This window comes from Pelophylax lessonae (assembly GCF_965119305.1).
Source record: "Pelophylax lessonae genome assembly, chromosome: 3".
Classification (NCBI taxonomy): domain Eukaryota; kingdom Metazoa; phylum Chordata; class Amphibia; order Anura; family Ranidae; genus Pelophylax; species Pelophylax lessonae.
Window position 1 is genome coordinate 624,392,067 of NC_138770.1, and position 19,095 is coordinate 624,411,161.

The window sequence follows — 19,095 nt, forward strand, 5'->3', positions numbered from 1 at the left end:
AATGCCATATAAAGAACCAAGGGCAGCAGTTAGGATAAATGGAATGTTGTCACAAGAGTTTGAGCTGAAGAACGGCACGAGACAAGGATGTCCCTTGTCACCCCTTCTATTCATTCTGACACTTGAACCCTTGTTGGCAACTATTAGGAATGGTATAGACATTAAAGGAGTAAAAGTGTGAGGAGTAGAATAAAAGCTGGCTGCATACGCGGACGATATTCTGTTTTACGTCTTTAGCCCTAGAATAACTTTACCAAATACAAGTAAGATTTTGAAAAGTTACGGAGAACTGTCAACGTTTAAATTAAACCCCCAAAATACATAAATTTTAAATGTAACTAGAAAACGCACAATTTCCGGGGTAATTGTGAGAAGTGTTCTTGCGCCACCGGTAGTCTCCAGCTAGAGTGGGTGGAGTAACTATGTGTGTGTGGGAGTGGCAGCAGTTTGTGTGGTGTGTGTGTGTGAGGAAGTGGCAGCAGTTAAGAAATTTTGGCAGTTGGAAACAGTCTAGTTTTGAACATTCCGCCATTCATTCTTATGGGGCAACTTACCAAAGTTGGAGGTGCCCATCTTCATACGGCTCTAGTGTAAAAGCTTTAAATTTCACAGCTTAGAGACTTATGCCGAAGGAATCACAAGACCCCGGTCGACATTTTGTTGTATAGTATGTCTACATTAAATGAAATACAGTCACAGGTTAGAAAACGACCTTGAAATTTGAGATGGTTTGAGTGCAGTTTCAATGAATGCAGTTGGAAACAAACGGTCATAGTGTAAAAACTATTAGGCTGGCCATAAACGATACAATTTTCTGATCAATTTTCTTGAAATTTACCTTCAACTATGTAGTACAAAAGCTTGCCTAATTAGATACAAGTGAAAGTGTTGTTTAGCTTTGACCTCATATTATGTGGTTTGTGGTAAATCTAACAGAAAGTGTACAACAAAAGTTGAACATGTATGGACAGCCTAAAGCCCCGTACACACGCACAGATTGTTGGCCAACCGATCGGCCGTCTTTTGTCCAGTGTTTTTTGTTGGTTGAAATGTTCTCTAGACTTGCACTGGACTTTTGTTGGCCAACAAAAACCAACTTCAGAAGTGATGTCATGTGATGGTTGACTTTCCCTGTGTTTTTTCTTCTCTGAGCATGCCCAGTCTTGCTCATCTGATTTTTGTCTGCCGAAATCTGTACTGACTGAGGAACAAACGGCCGTTCTTTGTTGGCCAACAAAAATTTTATAGCATGCACACCATATTTTTTTCGGCCGAAAATTCGCATTTGGTTGTCGGAAGCATCATACTAACAAGCCTACAATCGGCAGATCGGACGTTGGCCGACAATTTACGGCCAACAATCTGTGCGTGTGTACGGGGCTTTAGGGCTATGGCTTCGATGTGGACATGTTAAGTGGCAGCAGGGATAGGCAAACGTTTTGATGTAACATTTGTGTAGGTGGCCTTAAAATTGAGAAATTGGCAACAGTTTAGATATCGTGGAAAGATTTCTTCACTCAACCTCTATTTTCAGGCCCCACTCTAGTTTTGAGCACTCTGCCATTCATTCCTATGGGGCCAATTTCACCACAAAAACGACAATATTTTGCAAACCATTCAGCAAAATCTTCCAAAAAGTAATAGCGATGCGATCAGGAATGATCCACTCGTTTCGGTATATTACTTGTCTATGTAGTGTAAAAACTGTGGGAGGAGTTAAGGTGCCAAATTTTCCCATAGGCTTTAACTATAATAAGAATAATATATATGTGAAAGAATAGTAAGTGAACTTGCCATAGGCAAGAACACTTAAATACAGATAAAGGACGAAGGAAAAAAGTTACAGGAAGATTTTCCATTTATTTGGCAGGAAAAATGTAGATATTTGGGGGTAAATGTAACACCAAAATTGAAAGATTTATACCATACAAATTATATTACTGAATGAAATTAAAGATGCGCTGAGGAAAATCTTGAATAAACCGTTATCCTGGATGGGACATATTAACATGATTAAAATGGTGATCCTACTAAAAGTACTGTAAAAATTTCATATGCTCCCGATACACATAAGGGTTATTTTAATACACTTAAAAAAAAAATGATTTGTGGGTTTATCTGGCAACACAAGAAAACCGAGAATAAATTATGCTGTGATAAGATAAATCACAGGGAGGCTTAGTGGTTCCAGATTTTAAACGATACTACAAAGCAGTATTATTAAATAGAACTTTAGTCTGGACATATAATCACATGGGAAAGGGAGGGTTGAAATAGAAAATTCCCTAAGTGAGACACTTTTAACCATTTTGCGATTCGGCACTGCGTTATTTTAACAGACAATTGCACGGTTGTGCAATGCTGTACCCAAACAAAATTTATGTCCTTTTTTCCCCACAAACAGAGCTTTCTTTTGGTGGTATCTGATCACCTGTGCAATTTTTATTTTTTGCGTTATAAAACAAAAACGCGACAATTTTGAAAAAAAAAAAAAACATTTTTCACTTTCTGCTATATAAAATTCCCCCCCCAAAAAATTTAAAAATCTAATTTTTTTTAACATTTTAGGCCAATTTGTTTTCTGCTACATATTTTTGGTAAAAAAAATATAACAAATCGCAATAAGCGTATTTTGATTAGTTGGCGCAAAAGTTTTCGCGTCTACTAACTACGGGAAAGATTTATGTCATTTTTATTGTTTTTTTTTACTAGTAATAACGGCGATCTGCGATTTTTAGTGGGACTGCGACATTGCTGCAGACAGATCAGACCCCTAACTGACATTTTTGGGGGGACCAGTGACAGTAATCAGTGCTAAAAATATGCACTGTTACTGTAATAATGACACTGGCAGGGAAGGGGTTAACAGTATAGGTGATCAAGGGGTTAAATGTGACCCTAGGGGAGTGATTCTAACTGTGGGGGGGCGTGGCTTCTGAGATGACCATAGAGAAGTGATCCTATATAGAAGGATCACATGAGCTCTGTAATCATTTCAGGGAAAAGGACGGTCGGCTGTGTTTACAACAGCCGACCGTCCTCTCTCTGCGGGGAGCGATCGCAGGTGTCAGGCGGCAATCGGAGCCGCCTGACACACGCATCGGCTTCCCCACTGATGATCGGGGGTGGGAGCGCGGCGGCGGCGGCATGCACTCGCCCCCTAGCTCCTACCAGGAGAGCGACTTAGACCTGCCGCAGTAAATATTGCGTAAGCGGTCAGGAACTGGTTGAAGAAGATCTTATACTCACTATAGTAGTAATTAGGGAATGGGATTTGAAACACAAACAGAGGAAATGCGAATATAATTCACCATTAATTCCACTAGCTGGAACAGATTATTTTGCACCAGGGAATGAGATCGTGTGTGGGGGATAGATAATGGCTAAAAATATACAGTTAAAGGATATAATGAAGAATGGAGAGATATGTACAATGGAAGAAATTAGACAAAAAAGGGATATTTTGATGATAGATGAATGGAGATGCCTCCAATTAAAACCCTTTATTAAAACCTTGCCCCAACCAGTAAGAACAGGAAAAAAATCTTTTGCCTCTTGAAAAAACTTTTAGTACAAAAACAGCGCAAATCCCAAATATATAAATTCCTCACAAGGCTGACAGAACCTGCCAGCCCACCATATCTGGGAAAATGGGAAGCAGAACTTAATGTAAGGTGCAGTAAGGGCGAAAAGGAGAAAATTCTGGGCCTAAGGGAAGGCACTACAATAGATATAAAAATGAGGGAAATGAATTCCAAATGTATTTCAAGGTGGTATATAACACCGAGTCAAGCGTATAAATACCAACCTGAAAAATCACCATTATGTTGGAAAGGGTGTGGGAAGAGGGGGGGACTATGTCACATATTTGGTGGGAGTGTCCAATTATACAGAGGTTTTAGGGGGAAATAGTGAATCTCATCCAGGAAATAACGGGAGTTAACATGCCTAAAACTACAGATACGTATTTATTTCATAATAGTAATTTCACAATAAAGCAATATAAAATGACAACCATGCCCCACTTGATAAATGCTGCAAAATATTTAATCCCCAAGTGGTGGCAGGTGCCAGAAAGCCCAAAGGTTGGGGACTGGATTAGAAAGGTAGATAATATCTTCATTGTAGAGGAATTATACTACTTGGGAGAAAATAAAATAGAAAAGTTTGAGAAAATCTGGAAAGACTGGAAGGCTTTTAAAGGTAAAAAGAAGTTTGCGGAACTAGTGGGAAAATAAAATGAGAATTAAAGGGACGAAGGAGAAAAAAATAGAGTGGAGAAGTATAAGGAGAGGACAGAGGACTAGGGTGGGGTATGAATGTTAATTGTTTATGATGCAACAATTGTAAGAGGTTTATTATGGCTTTTTATTGAACAAGTCCCTGCCTCTCGGCACCTCCCTGATGCACTTGACTGAGTGTTCCAGGGGCCCGAAGCGTTTACTTTGAAAAAGAAAAAAAAAATACACTTGTAGCAAGAATTCTAGGCCTATGGCCTGATGTGGGTCTGCCATTAGTACCGGTAATCTCTCCAGCCCATGTGAGCTGCGATCCTGGGTGTGACAACTGAAGCAGCAACAACTCCGGCATCTTTGTTTGTGTTTTTTTATTTGAATAAAGGGGATGGGAGAAGGGAATGAGTGGGATACTCCTTGAGGCTTAAACTACTGTATTTTCTGGCGTATAAGACTACTTTTGAACCTCAAAAAAATCCCCCAAAAATGGGGGGTCGTCTTATACGCCGAGTATAATATCTCCAAGGTAACCTAAGTATAATTATTACCGGTAGATGTAATCTCTCAAGGTGCTGTCTGTGTGGGAATCCTGTACCGGTATACCGTATGTACCGTAGCTTCGGCTACATACAGTGTACCACTCTGAGCCAATCACCGAAAGAGGGATGTATTCTATTATTGAATGCAAAGCCTGCTTGGTTTGGTGGAGTAACATCAGCCCACCTCTCTGACTCTGCCAATCCGAGCAGGCTTTGCATTTAATAATAGAATACATCGCTCACTGTGATTGGCTCAGCGCGGTATACTGTATGTAGCCGAAGCTACGGTACATACGGTATACCGCTACAGGATTCCCACACAGCCAGCGTCTTGAGATTACATCTACTGGTAATACTTATACTTAGGGTACCTTGGAGATATTATGAGAGATTACATGTATTACAGTACTTGGGGTACCTTGGAGATCTATGAGAATTTTGATGTTTTTCAATGGTGTTGCCTTGCTTCGGAAGGGGGGTAGTCTTATACGGCGAGTATAGCCCAAAACCTATGTTTTAACGCCGGAAAATACGGTAATTGCAATTGGGACTTTCTTGACGCCAGCCAACGCTCACTGACACTGAGAACACTCTGTAGAACAGAAGAAGTACTGAATCCTCGACTTATAGTCCAGAAGATCCAAGACTGAGAACTGTAGAACTCCTGACACTGTTGTACTATGAAAGTCACTGCATACTTTCCCCCGCCTGGCACAGCTTGAGGTAGTATATAGTAGAACTCTGTATAGCTGTCACTTTAACTGGCACGCTCTGTGCAATTCAAGGCCCAAACTGCAGGTGCCCAATTTAATCTTGAACTCTTCAGGGTCCACTGACTATGTACCCCTTCTGTAGCTTCAGGGTCCTCAACCTAGGTACCCCCTTTACAGTTAGCTGACACTGGATCCCAGAACCTCTTCCGGAGTGGTCCCCTGCCCCCCAGGGGCGATCCTCAGTACTCACGAACTGTGTATTCTTTCCTGGGACTGGACCCCTCTCTCTCTCTCTCTCTGCAGGCTCTCAGCACACTGGATCCCCTCAGCTCAACTCAGCATTCTCTGGACACTTAGGCGACACCCTGAGACATCCGCCTTCCTCAGACAGGAGGAGAGACAGCCGCACTCTCCTTCCTGGGACTCTGCTCCCGCCAAAGATACCGTGCCACGCACTTCGCCCCAAACTTATACCCACTCCCAGAATCCTTTGCAGCACAATCTGCCTTCTGGGGTAGTTACAAGCTGGGATGTGTCCCATGATTGGGCTTCCCACATTGCCCTATGAGAAGCCTCTCACAGGAGCCAGTGGGGATACTTCTCCCCTCAGCAGGCACATCTGGAGACCCTGACACCCTAGCTAAATAAATCACAGCCCTGCTGTTAGGCAGACAAGGCCCACTATACATTTACCTAGCACTTACCTGTAGGGTGCTACACACTTATTATAGAATAAACTTACACCTGTAGTCAAGTGGAAATTAATTTTTTTTGGACCTTACTCCATTGAACCCAGAATCAACTATAAATACCAAATCCTTTTTTAAACCTACAGATAGAAATGGGTATATTCCAGTCAATCAATAGTTGCCATCATCCAAACTGGCTTAAGAATATTCCCAAGAGCCAGTTTTTTTTAGAATGAGATGCAACTGTTCCAATGAAGCAGACTTTTACACCCAATCTAGGTTCATTGAGAAAGGATATAATGTACATACTTTGGAAGATTCAATATGGATAGTGGCAGGCATTGATTGGGAGGACTTAGTGAATTAAACCCAAGGATCTGCCTAGGGACGGTTTTTGTCCTTTAATTACCAAGTTCTCTACACAACATTTTCAAATAAAAAAGATGGTTAAAAACCACTGAGAAATGATCCAGTCCTTAATTCCATTCTGCCTGCTCAACCCCAGGTGGTTTTTAGGAAGGCCCCTACTTTAATGGACAAGTTAGCGCCAAATATAGCGGATCCCCCTACAAAAAAACTTTTTTTTTTTTTTTTTTTTTTTTTATGGGTGCGAAAGGTTTTTTTCCCCTGCAGAAAGTGCATTATTTGCAGAGAAACTAGAACCACCACACGTAAATGCACCATTATTTCATTCTAACCCTACACAAAAAACCTACCAGATGACTGCTTTTATTACTTGCAACACTAGAGATGTTGTATACATGTTAGAATGCCCTTGTCGGAAGCAATACATAGGGAGAACTATTAGACGTCTTTGTGGTCATCTAAGAGAGCATGCATACAACATAAAGAGGATTTCGGGATCACGATCGGCTAATTTTAGGAGATTTCACAGAAAGAATGCAAGCTTAAGTTTGTTGCTCTTGACATAGCGGAACACCATTGGAGAGGTAGCAACAAGAAAAGGGAGGTTTCCAGGAAGGAAACAGAATGGGTGCATGAGATAGATTGTCTGGTACCAAAAGGGCTTTATGTAGATCTAGATATCAACTGTTTTCCTGATAATAGTTAGTGACTGCTCTCTAGACCATTGGGTCTCTGTTTTCTCCCTTCCCTGACTTTTGTTTAGTGCAATAGTAATATCCTTTTGCACATACATATAAATATAAATCCACAAATTGGGTATTTTCATGTTGATTTTTTATATATACATTAATGTATGTTTAAACTTTAGGTATTATTATATTGATGTATTGTGTTTATGTCCGTACCTAATTTTATAATATATGACGAGTATGTGAGATAGGTATACTCCTTATTCACAATCATTTTTTGATTGGTAGATTATTTAGGCATGTATAGTCTTTATGTTTTTTGCTATGTTTTTAGTTATGATAGTCACAGACATGGAGATCCCTATTGCGGCTAAGTAAACAGTCCCCAGCCATAGGAATTGGTTTCTTTTATTTATGGTTTTCATGACTACGTTTTCCCTTGCATGGGCTTAGTGACGCAATTTGCCTGTTTGTTGGTGAATATTCTTCACTTAAGTCCACTGATCCTGTTTTACACCAGGGACATAGTCTGTCCATTTCATTGCCAAATAGACATTCTTCAGATCTACTGTAATGTGGCGTTGTTGCCACTTCCGGTCACTAGGAGGATGGCGTCCGGACTGTTTCCAGTCTCCCGCAAGATGGCGGTTTGATAGCTTCTGGCCACAATTGGAGAGATATCTGGGTCTGCGACTACTTAAACTCGGTATGTCTTGGATGCCAGTGATAGGTGGATCCCTGGGAACATGTGTTTGTACACAAAACGCATCGGGAGGGGCCTACACACTGGTGTTTTGGCCGCCATATTTCTACAATGGGAACGGTGGTTCTTCTATGTGAGTTTATTGCCTATGATATTTATGTACATGTGCTTTTTAAATTTTTTAATAAATACTACACCATATAAGAACTTTCTGGCTCAGTTTAGTGAGCTTTTTATGCAGCTTATCCAGTGCACAGCAACTGTGTGAGTGTCCTTACTGGTCAGTGTATCAGCTCCTGGTCGGATTGGATGCAAGGCTTAATAATATATGGCTTCTACTGAGTGTATTTGAATAGTTGAGGGGAGCACACTGCAAGCATTTGCCTTTTTCACTCGAGGTGTACTAGTAATCACTGTGTCTTCCTTTTTTTTTTAATCTGGTGAGTGGTTTGGCACTCTGCACATACCACGGAGGAATCACCCCATTTTCTGGATTGCGGACTATTGATTTTATCTTAGTTGCCACCATGGCTTCGTTCACAGCTGAAGAATAGAGGTTTGCCTGAGTCGGTAATTCCAACACTGCTGAAGGCTTGAAAGTCTACCTCTAGAAAGATTTACCATTGTACGTGGAAAGCGTACGTTTCGTGATGTGAGGCGAGCGGTGTTCACCCTCCTTCCTTTTCGGTGTCCCGCAAGATGGCGGTTTGATAGCTACTGGACGGAATTGGAGAGATATCTGGGTCTGCGACTACTTAAAATCGGTATATCTTGGATGCCAGTGATAGGCGGATCCCTGGGAAAACGTGTTTGTACATGAAACGTGTTGGGAGTGGCCTACACACTGGCATCTTGGCCACCGTATTTCTACAATAGGAACGGCAGCCCTTCTATGCGAGTTTATGGCCTATGAAATCTATGTACATGTACTTTTACATTTTTTAATAAATACTACACCATATAAGCACATTCTGGCTCAGTTTGGTGAGCTTGTTATGCAGCTTATCCAGTGCAGAGCAACTGTGTGAGTATCCTTACTTGCCGGTGTATCAGCTCCCGGTTGAATAGGATGCAAGGCTTATTGCACCGCAGATATAGCAGATGAAACATGTATGGATGAAGGGACCACTCCCCTTGGTCTAAAGCCTGCCGAATGAGAATCTGCCTGCCAGTTTTCTACTCCTGGAATGAGTACGGTGTAGAGGGCTGGGACAAAGTGTTCTGCCCACAGGAGAATGCCAGCTACTTCTCAAGCCACTAACACACTTTTTGTTCCGCCATATGGACTGACCTAAGCAGCTGCTGTGTCATTGCCTGACTGGATTTGTCCTAGGAGCCCCCTGAGCCAATCCCTCCAGTGATCCAGGTACAGCCTGATCGCCTGCAGTGCCAACACACTGATCAGTACTCTAGATTCTAGACAACCCTGAGCGGAGCTCAGTCCCAGGACACCTCCCCACCCAGACAGACCGGCATCCATAGTAACCACTGTCTAACACATGGGGAGGAAAGATTTTCCCTGCCGAAGACCCAGAGAGCAAAGCCACCAGACCAGGGACCTCCTGGTTTCTCGGCTCAGCTGAATGTGATTGTCCAGAGCCATTGGACACTTGTCCCATTTTACCAGGATCGCCCTTTGGAGAAACCTTGTATAGAACTGTGCCAACGGAACCGCCACAAAGGCAGACACCATCAGACCCAGCACCCACATGCAAGCCCAGAAGGAGGACCACCTGCTGGATAGCAATAGATGAATTGCAACACACAACTTCTGGAGTTTGTCCAGAGGAAGGAACACTCTGGCTAGGGATGAATCCAGAGTCAGATCCAGATAATCCAATTTCCTGGATTGAACCAGAGCAGGTGTCTTGTAGTTTAGAAGCAAAGCCAACCCAGTGACTTCAGGATTTGTATAGTGATTTCCACGTAGTCCATCAAGGCAGAAGAGGACTTCGCTCGGAAGTGGTCGTCGAGGTAGCCCAGTACCGAAATCCCCCGCTGATGTAGCAACGCCAGAACTGGGGCCAACACTTTTGTGAAGACCCGAGGAAAGACCAAAGGGTAACGCCACAAACTGATAGTGTTCCTTTCCCACAGCAAAGCGGAGGAAACACTGATGTCAGACACATATTGGAATGTGCAAGTAAGCATCCTTAATGTCGCTAGAGGGTAGAAAATCGTAATGATTTCTTTTAATAAATTTCAAAAATGGATTAACAAAAACTGGGTTTTTGTCTTACCGTAAAATCCTTTTCTCTGAAGTTCATTGACAGACGCAGCTCTATATCCTCTTAACCCCATTGGCTTATGCTGCCCCTTACAGGAGCAGGAGACTAGGAAGGAAAAACCGTTCACACACCTATGGGGCAGTCCCTGTAGGCATACACCCACACACTCTGCTCTAGCCCTCAGTTTTGTTGTAAGCAGTGTTTAGAAGAAAAAAAACCCCATCCCACGCATAACTAGAGGGGCAGGTGCTGTGTCTGTCAATGAACTTCAGAGAAAAGGATTTTAGGGTAAGACAAAAATCCACTTTTCTCTAACGTTCATTGACAGATGCAGCTCCATATCTTCTTGAGCACTTGGGGGGGGGGGGGGTCCCAAAGCAGTATTTGCATGAGGGGTGGGAAAAACAATGCAAAGAAAGAACGTAATTCCCCAAAGGCTAAACTTAGCCAACCAGGTAACATGGAGCTCAGCTAGGAACAACCGGAGCCCACCTAAAACCAACATACACCCTCAGAGAATGGTTTCTCTTTAAACAGCAGCCTGCAAAACCTTGCGGCCAAAAGAGGCATCCGAGCATGCCAACACATCCACCTAGAATTCTGTGAACGTGTGTACTGATGACCAAGTTGCCGCCTTGCAAACTTGCATCACTGATGCCGGATGGCGAAAAGCCCAAGAGGCACTCAGCGCCCTAGTAGAATGCGCCTTCACAGGTAAAGGAGGAATCTGACCCTTTAGTGAATAAGCCTGAACTACCGTCTGCCTGATCCATCTGGATATGGTCACAGCAGACGCAGCCAATCCTTTTTGAGGTCCTTCGGTGAGGACAAAGAGTCTGATTTCCTGAAAGATTCAGTAGCTGTCAGGTAAACTCCAATTGCCCAAACCACATCCAAAGAATGCAAAGCAATTTCCTTGGGATGCTTGGGCTTAGGACAGAGTGAAGGCAGCACAATTTCTTCATTCAGATGAAAATCAGAAACCACCTTAGGAAGGAACGACTGATGAGGTCGAAGTATCACTATCTCTGTGGACCACCAGATAAGGTGAACGGCAGGACAGCGTGCCAATTCATATACTCCGCAGGCAGATGTAAGAGCCACCAAAAAGGTTACCTTCTGTGACAGTGTAAGCAGAGGAATCTTCCTAACGTTCTTGAAAGGAGGTTTTTGAAGAACAGATAAAACCAAATTCAGGTCCCACGGAGGCAGCGGGGATCATCTTGGAGGAGCCATATTGTATAAAAGTGCGAATCAAGGCATGCGTAGCTAAGGGACCTTGGAAAAACACCATCAAGGATGACACTTGGCCTTTGATAGTGCCCAAAGCCAACCACTGTTCAACCCCTTTTTGAAGAAAGGTCAAAATTCTAGCCACCAAAAACAGGCGAGGGTGCACCTTTAGCGATTCACACCATGAGATGTATGATTTCCACGTACGATGATAAATCTTCATGGAAGTAGACTTCCTGGCCTTCAACAGTGTAGGGATCACAGAATCAGAAAGACCTCTGTCCTTCAATACTTGACCTGAGGAAAGACCAAAGGTTAACGCCACGAACTGATAGTGTTCCTTTCCCACAGCAAAGCGGAGGAAACACTGATGTCAGGCACATATTGGAATGTGCAAGTAAGCATCCTTAATGTCGCTAGAGGGTAGAAAATCGCAATGATTTTTTTTTTTAATAAATTTCAAAAATGGTTTAACAAAAACTGGGTTTTTGTCTTACCATAAAATCCTTTTCTCTGAAGTGCCAGCATGCTGATAATTAGATAAAAAATATATATTAAAATATGTGCTAGTAAATGTGAATATACCAAATGCAGTAGATGAACAAATATTAAAAAAAAGTATCTGACAGACTGTGAAAATAAATGTGACTTCAAAAAAATGCTAGCAGATAAAAATGCAAATAGCCCAATACAATAAAAGTGAATATTCAAGAGTGTCACACAAATCCTGGATAAATATATGTGACTCCAAGCAGTAGTGAATGTTAAACACTTTTTGTTTACAAGTTAAAATCAGTATTTTCTCCTAGAAAACTACTTAGAACCCCCAAACATTATATATTTTTTTTTTAGCAAAGACTCTGGAAAATAAAATGGCGGTCATTGCAATATTTTTTGTCACGCGGTATTTGCGCAGCGGTCTTTAAAACGCCATTTTTTTGGAAAAATTACGAAAAATCACATTTCACTGCATTTAAAAAAAAAACTAAACCGTAAAGTTATCCAATTTATTTTGTATAATGTGAAAGAGGATGTCACGCAGAGTAAATAGATACCAAACATGTTACGGTTTAAAATTGCGCACACCCGTGGTATGGTGACAAACTACGGTCAATAGAAATCTCAGTAGGCAACGCTTAAAAATGTTTAACGGTCACCAGTTTAGAGTTAGAGTGTAGCTCTTTTTTTTTTTTTTAATTATTGCTCACTCTCTGGCGATCGTGGCAATACCTCACATGTGTGGTTTGAACAGCGATTTAATTTGCGGCTCGACTTCCATATGGGTTTTCTTTTGTGTGCAAGCTAACGGCGGGTAAAATTTTTTTTTATCCTATTTTATTTTTTTACTTTATCAGGTTTTAAAAAAAATAAATAAATCTGATCACTTTTATTGCGGTCACAAGCAATGTAAACATCCCTTGTGACAGCAATATGCAGTGACAGGTACTCTTTATAGAGGGATCGAGGGTCTAACAGACCCTAGACCCCTCCACTACACTTCTATGTATTCAAAACGCCGCAAACGGCATTTTTGAATACACTATTTTTTTTAATTTGCCGCCTTTAGCAGCAGAGTAACCCGGACATGACGTCATGGACGCTGCCTCCGGGTTACATCATCGGAGACCCGATCAAAGCCGCTTCCGGCTTTGATCGGGACTCGATCCAGCCGGCGGAAGGCGGCGGGAGGGGGTACATCCCCTCCCGCTCGCCGGGGTAACGACCGAGCGGCTTCCGTGCCACATCGGTCATTACCGCCGAAAAGCCGACCGCCGGCTCTAAACAACGGTACCGGGGTGATGCCTCTAGCTAGAGGCATCACCCCGGTATAACATTGCAAAGTCAGCCGACGTACCCCAACGTCACTTTGCGGTAAGTGGTTAAAAAGAGTCCATCGATATAAAAGTGTCAAAAGCTTGAGTGATGATAAACACTTTATGGATTATGTGCTAACATTAAGTGAACTCCAACACTTAAGTGGTAAGAGCAGAGGATTAAATCACTTCTCTGCTCCTACCACTTGGTGTTGGAGTTCACTTAATATTGGCACATCATCCACAAAGTGTTTATCATCATTAAGGCTTGGTTCACACTTGTGCGATGCGGGAAGGCTGCGAATTTCGCAGCCTGTTCCCGCATCGCATCCGCACATCTGGTAGTTCACACTGCCATATGTGATACGCAGGGGGTGTCAATTAAATGTTAACGACACCCCCAGTTTGATCGCATATCGCAGTGCGATCTGACAGTTTGCACAGGATTAACTCCCATCAAATCCTCCCCATCCCCCTTTACTCTTCTCGTGCTCTTCATAGTTGCATAGTAGTTGAGGTTGAATAAAGACAATTGTCCATCCAGTTCAACCTGTGTAGGTGTGTGTGTGTGTGTGTGTGTGTGTGTGTGTGTGTGTGTGTGTGTGGACGTATTAATTTCCCCTACCCCTGAATGTCTTCAATTCCTCTATTGTGCATCTTCTCCATCTCTGTACTTGTCCCTCCTTCTTTCCTAATTTTTCCATATCTCTGCATATCTGCTGGTATTTTTGAATTCCGCCCATTTCCTCCATTTATTTGAGAAAGTCTGTCTGATCCTCCTTTCTACTACCCAAAAGTTCCATATTATATGTATAATCGATAAGCTGCATTTATCAAATTTGGTACTATTGTGCATTTATATTGTTTTTTTTTGGTTTGTCTGATTTTTGAAATAAGCAGGCCCATGGGTCGTTAGTGATATTTACTCCTGTAATCTACCCAATAAATTGTTGCACCTTCTGCCTGTATTCCCGGCTCTTCGGACAGTGCCACCAAATGTGGGCCATTGTACCTTTCATATTACATCCCCTCCTACAGTAAGGATTTCTCTGGTTGGCATTTCTGTGCTTTTACCAGTGTTCTGTACCATCTCAAAAGGCATTTATAGATAATTTCAATGGTGTTTACGTCAACCAATAAGGTATGGACAGCACTCGGTATTATATTTACTTCTTGTTCTTTTAATCGTGTTCCTATTTCTTTTTCCCATGTCTCAATGAATGGAGGCCTTCCTGGACCTATTAATTCAGTTAGCATTTTATACAGTGCCTTGCGAAAGTATTTGGCCCCCTTGAACTTTGCAACCTTTTGCCACATTTCAGGCAAACAAAGATATAAAACTGTAATTTTTTTGTGAAGAATCAACAACAAGTGGGACACAATCATGAAGTGGTATGAAATTTTTGGGCTATTTCAAACTTTGTTAAATAAAAAACTGAAAAATTGGGCGTGCAAAATTATTCAGCCCCTTTACTTTCAGTGCAGCAAACTCTCTCCAGAAGTTCAGTGAGGATCTCTGAATGATCCAATGTTGACCTAAATGACTAATGATGATAAATAGAATCCACCTGTGTAATCAAGTCTCCATATAAATGCACCTGCACTGTGATAGTCTCAGAGGTCCGTTTAAAGCGCAGAGAGCATCATGAAGAACAAGGAACACACCAGGCAGGTCCTAGATACTGTTGTGGAGAAGTTTAAAGCCGGATTTGGATACAAAAAGATTTCCTAAGCTTTAAACATCCCAAGGAGCACTGTGCAAGCGATAATATTGAAATGGAAGGAGTATCAGACCACTGCAAATCTACGAAGACCTGGCCGTCCCTCTAAAAACTTTCAGCTCATACAAGGAGAAGACTGATCAGAAATGCAGCCAAGAGGCCCATGATCACTCTGGATGAACTGCAGAGATCTACAGCTGAGGTGGGAGACTCTGTCCATAGGACAACAATCAGTCGTATACTGCACAAATCTGGCCTTTATGGAAGAGTGGCAAGAAGAAAGCCATTTCTTAAAGACATCCATAAAAAGTGTCGTTTAAAGTTTGCCACAAGCCACGTGGGAGACACACCAAACATGTGGAAGAAGGTGCTCTGGTCAGATGAAACCAAAATCGAACTTTTTGGCAACAATGCAAAACGTTATGTTTGGCGTAAAAGCAACACAGCTCATTACCCTGAACACACCATCCCCACTGTCAAACATGGTGGTGGCAGCATCATGGTTTGGGCCTGCTTTTCTTCAGCAGGGACAGGGAAGATGGTTAAAATTGATGGGAAGATGGATGGAAGAAAACCTGATGGAGTCTGCAAAAGACCTGAGACTGGGACGGAGATTTGGCTTCCAACAAGGCAATTATCCAAAACATAAAGCAAAATCTACAATGGAATGGTTCACAAATAAACATATCCAGGTGTTAGAATGGCCATGTCAAAGTCCAGACCTGAATCCAATCGAGAATCTGTGGAAAGAACTGAAAACTGCTGTTCACAAACGCTCTCCATTTAACCTCACTGAGCTCGAGCTGTTTTGCATGAATAATGGGCAAAAATTTCAGTCTCTCGATGTGCAAAACTGATAGAGACATACCCCAAGCGACTTACAGCTGTAATAGCAGCAAAAGGTGGCGCTACAAAGTATTAACTTAAGGGGGCTGAATATTTTGCACGCCCAATTTTTCAGTTTTTTATTTAATAAAAAAGTTTGAAATATCCAATAAATTTCGTTCCACTTCATGATTGTGTCCCACTTGTTGTTGATTCTACACACAAAATTACAGTTTTATATCTTTATGTTTGAAGCCTGAAATGTGGCAAAAGGTCGCAAAGTTCAAGGGGGCCGAATACTTTCGCAAGGCACTATATATCTGGGATATACCACGTTTTACTTTTATTTGTGGATTACAAAGATTTTTCCACTAGGGTCAAGTCCTTCTTAGCTCTAATGGGTTGAGGCAGGGATCCCACAAAGTGGGAATATCTCAATTAATTCTCCCCCAAACCAAACAGGTTCTCCCCCTTTGTTTTGAGTTTGTGATATGACCTTATTTTCCCTCCTTGTGTAATGTCTTTTAACTGCATGTTTTTAATCCAATTACCAAATTGTGTCTCATTTCCAGGTGCAAGGTAATTTGTGCCTTCTAGTAATGTGATAGTGGTGAATTGTATACCCATTTAGCTTGTCTATGTATCGTGTCCCATGTTTTAAACACGACTAGTTATTTCATGTGTATATTCCTGTGACTCCCTATATTTAGATGGGATCCAGGCATTCTTATCTAATTGTGTTCCATTTAACGTGGTTTCAATCTTAACCCCTCTTTTATCTGAATTTGTTTTTGCCCATTCTATCATTCGTGCAATTATAACTGCAGTGTAATATCTTAAGATCTGGTGCAGCAGGGTTAATCTTAAAAGTTTGAAAGTTCCCCATATTTATTTAGTTCTTTATGAACTTCGGTATCCTTCTGTGGAGCCGAACCTACTAAAGTCTCCTTGACGCTCAAAGAAGTCAACGGGGCCGGAAACCAGCGAAGATGTCTCCCCCCCCCCCCCCCCCCAATAATGGGTGAGAGCAGACCTTCATGCTGAAGGAGTCTTGTCTGCTGGTCCGGGGAAGCTAGCGCTAGGCTTACATGACTAAGGTTGCTTGGAACCTCCGTGGGAAGATTTAAAAGATCTATTTCCCTTATTCTCCATCCCAGAAGCACAAAATAATCTTCTATGAGCTGAGGATGGCCCCTCTGCAGCAAGGCTCCTTCCCTTTTCCTTGACTGTGGCGGGAAGGTACTCTTCCCCCACCATGATATCTTTAATGATGTCATCCAGGATATCTCCAAACAAGTGATTGCCTTATAAGGGAAGATCAATGAGAGCTTTCTTAGAGGCTTGGGCTGCGGACCAATTCTTAAGCCACAGCATGCGCCTAATCACCACCGTTGAAACAAAGTTTGGACAGCACAGGAGCTGTATTCAAAGCTGCAGCACAAACTGCAGCCCATGGACCAACTGGTCCGCTAAATCAACCTAAGCAGCGGGGACCTGCTCACCCCCCAGGCCCTGGTGTACAAGTTTGGCCCATTCAGTTAGGGTCTGAGACATTAGGGCTGAGGCAAAGACTGAGCGCAATGCCGAACCAGCCATAGTAAACATGCTGCATGCCACAGCCTCCACTTTCTTTTCAACCAGGTCGTTAAAGGACGGGGATTCCTATACTGGGATCAGGGTTGCTTTATTCAACCTGGAAACAGGAGGGTCCACCACTGTAGGACTAGCCCACTTTTTTTAAAAGTGACTCCTCAAAAGGGTAACGTACAGCAAAACGTTTGGAGACCACAAGGGTAATTTTGGTTGTTCCCATTCTTTACAGGAAAACCTGTCAAAATAAGGCACATAAGGAAACACCTTTGGAGTATGATGCAACTTGTGCGTACCAAATGACACAGCCACGTCCATGGCTACATCAGCCTCATACTGCATTTTTAAAGTCTCCCGCACTGCAGTGCATCTACCAGCGCTTTTTCATGAGCTGTTGCAACCATGGAGGAATCATCCTCACTATTGGATGGATCAGGGGGTGTGATATTAAATCCCCCTGGAAGGGCCGCATCAACGCTTCACTTTTAGGCTCTCTGGATACACAGGCCCCTCTCACTACACATCGAATCAGGCCCGACCCCCTTCAACCTTGGCAAAACGGATAACACTAGAAGTCTGAAAAAGCATAGCCATGCTCTTGAGCGCCTATGGCGTAAGACTAGGTATCAGAAAGATTTCAACCAATATAAATCTGCCCTCCAAAAATACAATTCCAGTCTCCACACTGCAAAGCAGACTTATTTTATCACTCTCATTAACAACTTGTCATCCCACCCCCGACAACTCTTCGCTGCCTTTAATTCTCTACTTTGTCCTCCACCCACTGACTCACTGCCCAGGAGATCGCCAACCATTTCAAAACAGAAGATTGATACAATTTTTGAGGCGATCACGACTGTTCAGATACCTCCCATGCTTTACGATTCATGCCACAAGGTTCTGTTCTTGGACCTCTCCTATTTTCAATCTACACCTCCTCTCTGGGTCAGCTGACGATACCCAAATCTATTTATCCTCCCCTCAGTCTCCTCACGTATCACTAATTTACTATCAGATATATCAGTCTGGATATCACACCACTTCCTCAAACTCAATCTATCCAAAACCGAACTTATAATTTTTCCTCCAGCGTTTCCCTTTCCCCAATCAAATATCGATGGCACCACTATCAGCCCATCCCCGCATGCCAAGGTCCTAGGTGTTGTCCTTGACTCTGAACTCTTCTTCAAGCCTCACATCCAATCACTGTCCAAATCTTGCCACCTCAACCTCCGCAGCATCTTCAAAATACGCTCCTTTCTAACCAATGACAAAAAAAAAGCTCCTAGTTCACTCCCTGGTCATCTTGCGCCTCGACTACTGAAATTCCCTTCTCATTGGCTTACCTCTACATAGGCTATCCCCCTTCAATCCATCATGAATGCTGCTGCCAGACTCATCCACCTTACCAATCACTCAGGGTCCACTACTCCTCTGTCAAGCCCTCCACTGGCTTCCGCTCACCCAACAAATTAAATTCAAAATACTAACATCATCTCACAAAGCCATCCACAGTTTAGTCCCCAGCTACATCACTAGCCTAGTCTCAAAATACCAACCTAACTGCTCACTTCGTTCCTCTCAAAACCTCCTGCTCTCTAGCTCCCTCGTCACCTCCTCCCATGCTCGCCTCCAGGACTTTTCCAGAGCCTCTCCAATCCTATGGAACTCCTTACCCCAATCTGTCCGATTATCTCCTACTCTATTAGCTTTTAGACGATCCCTGAAAACCCTCCTAACAACTATACTT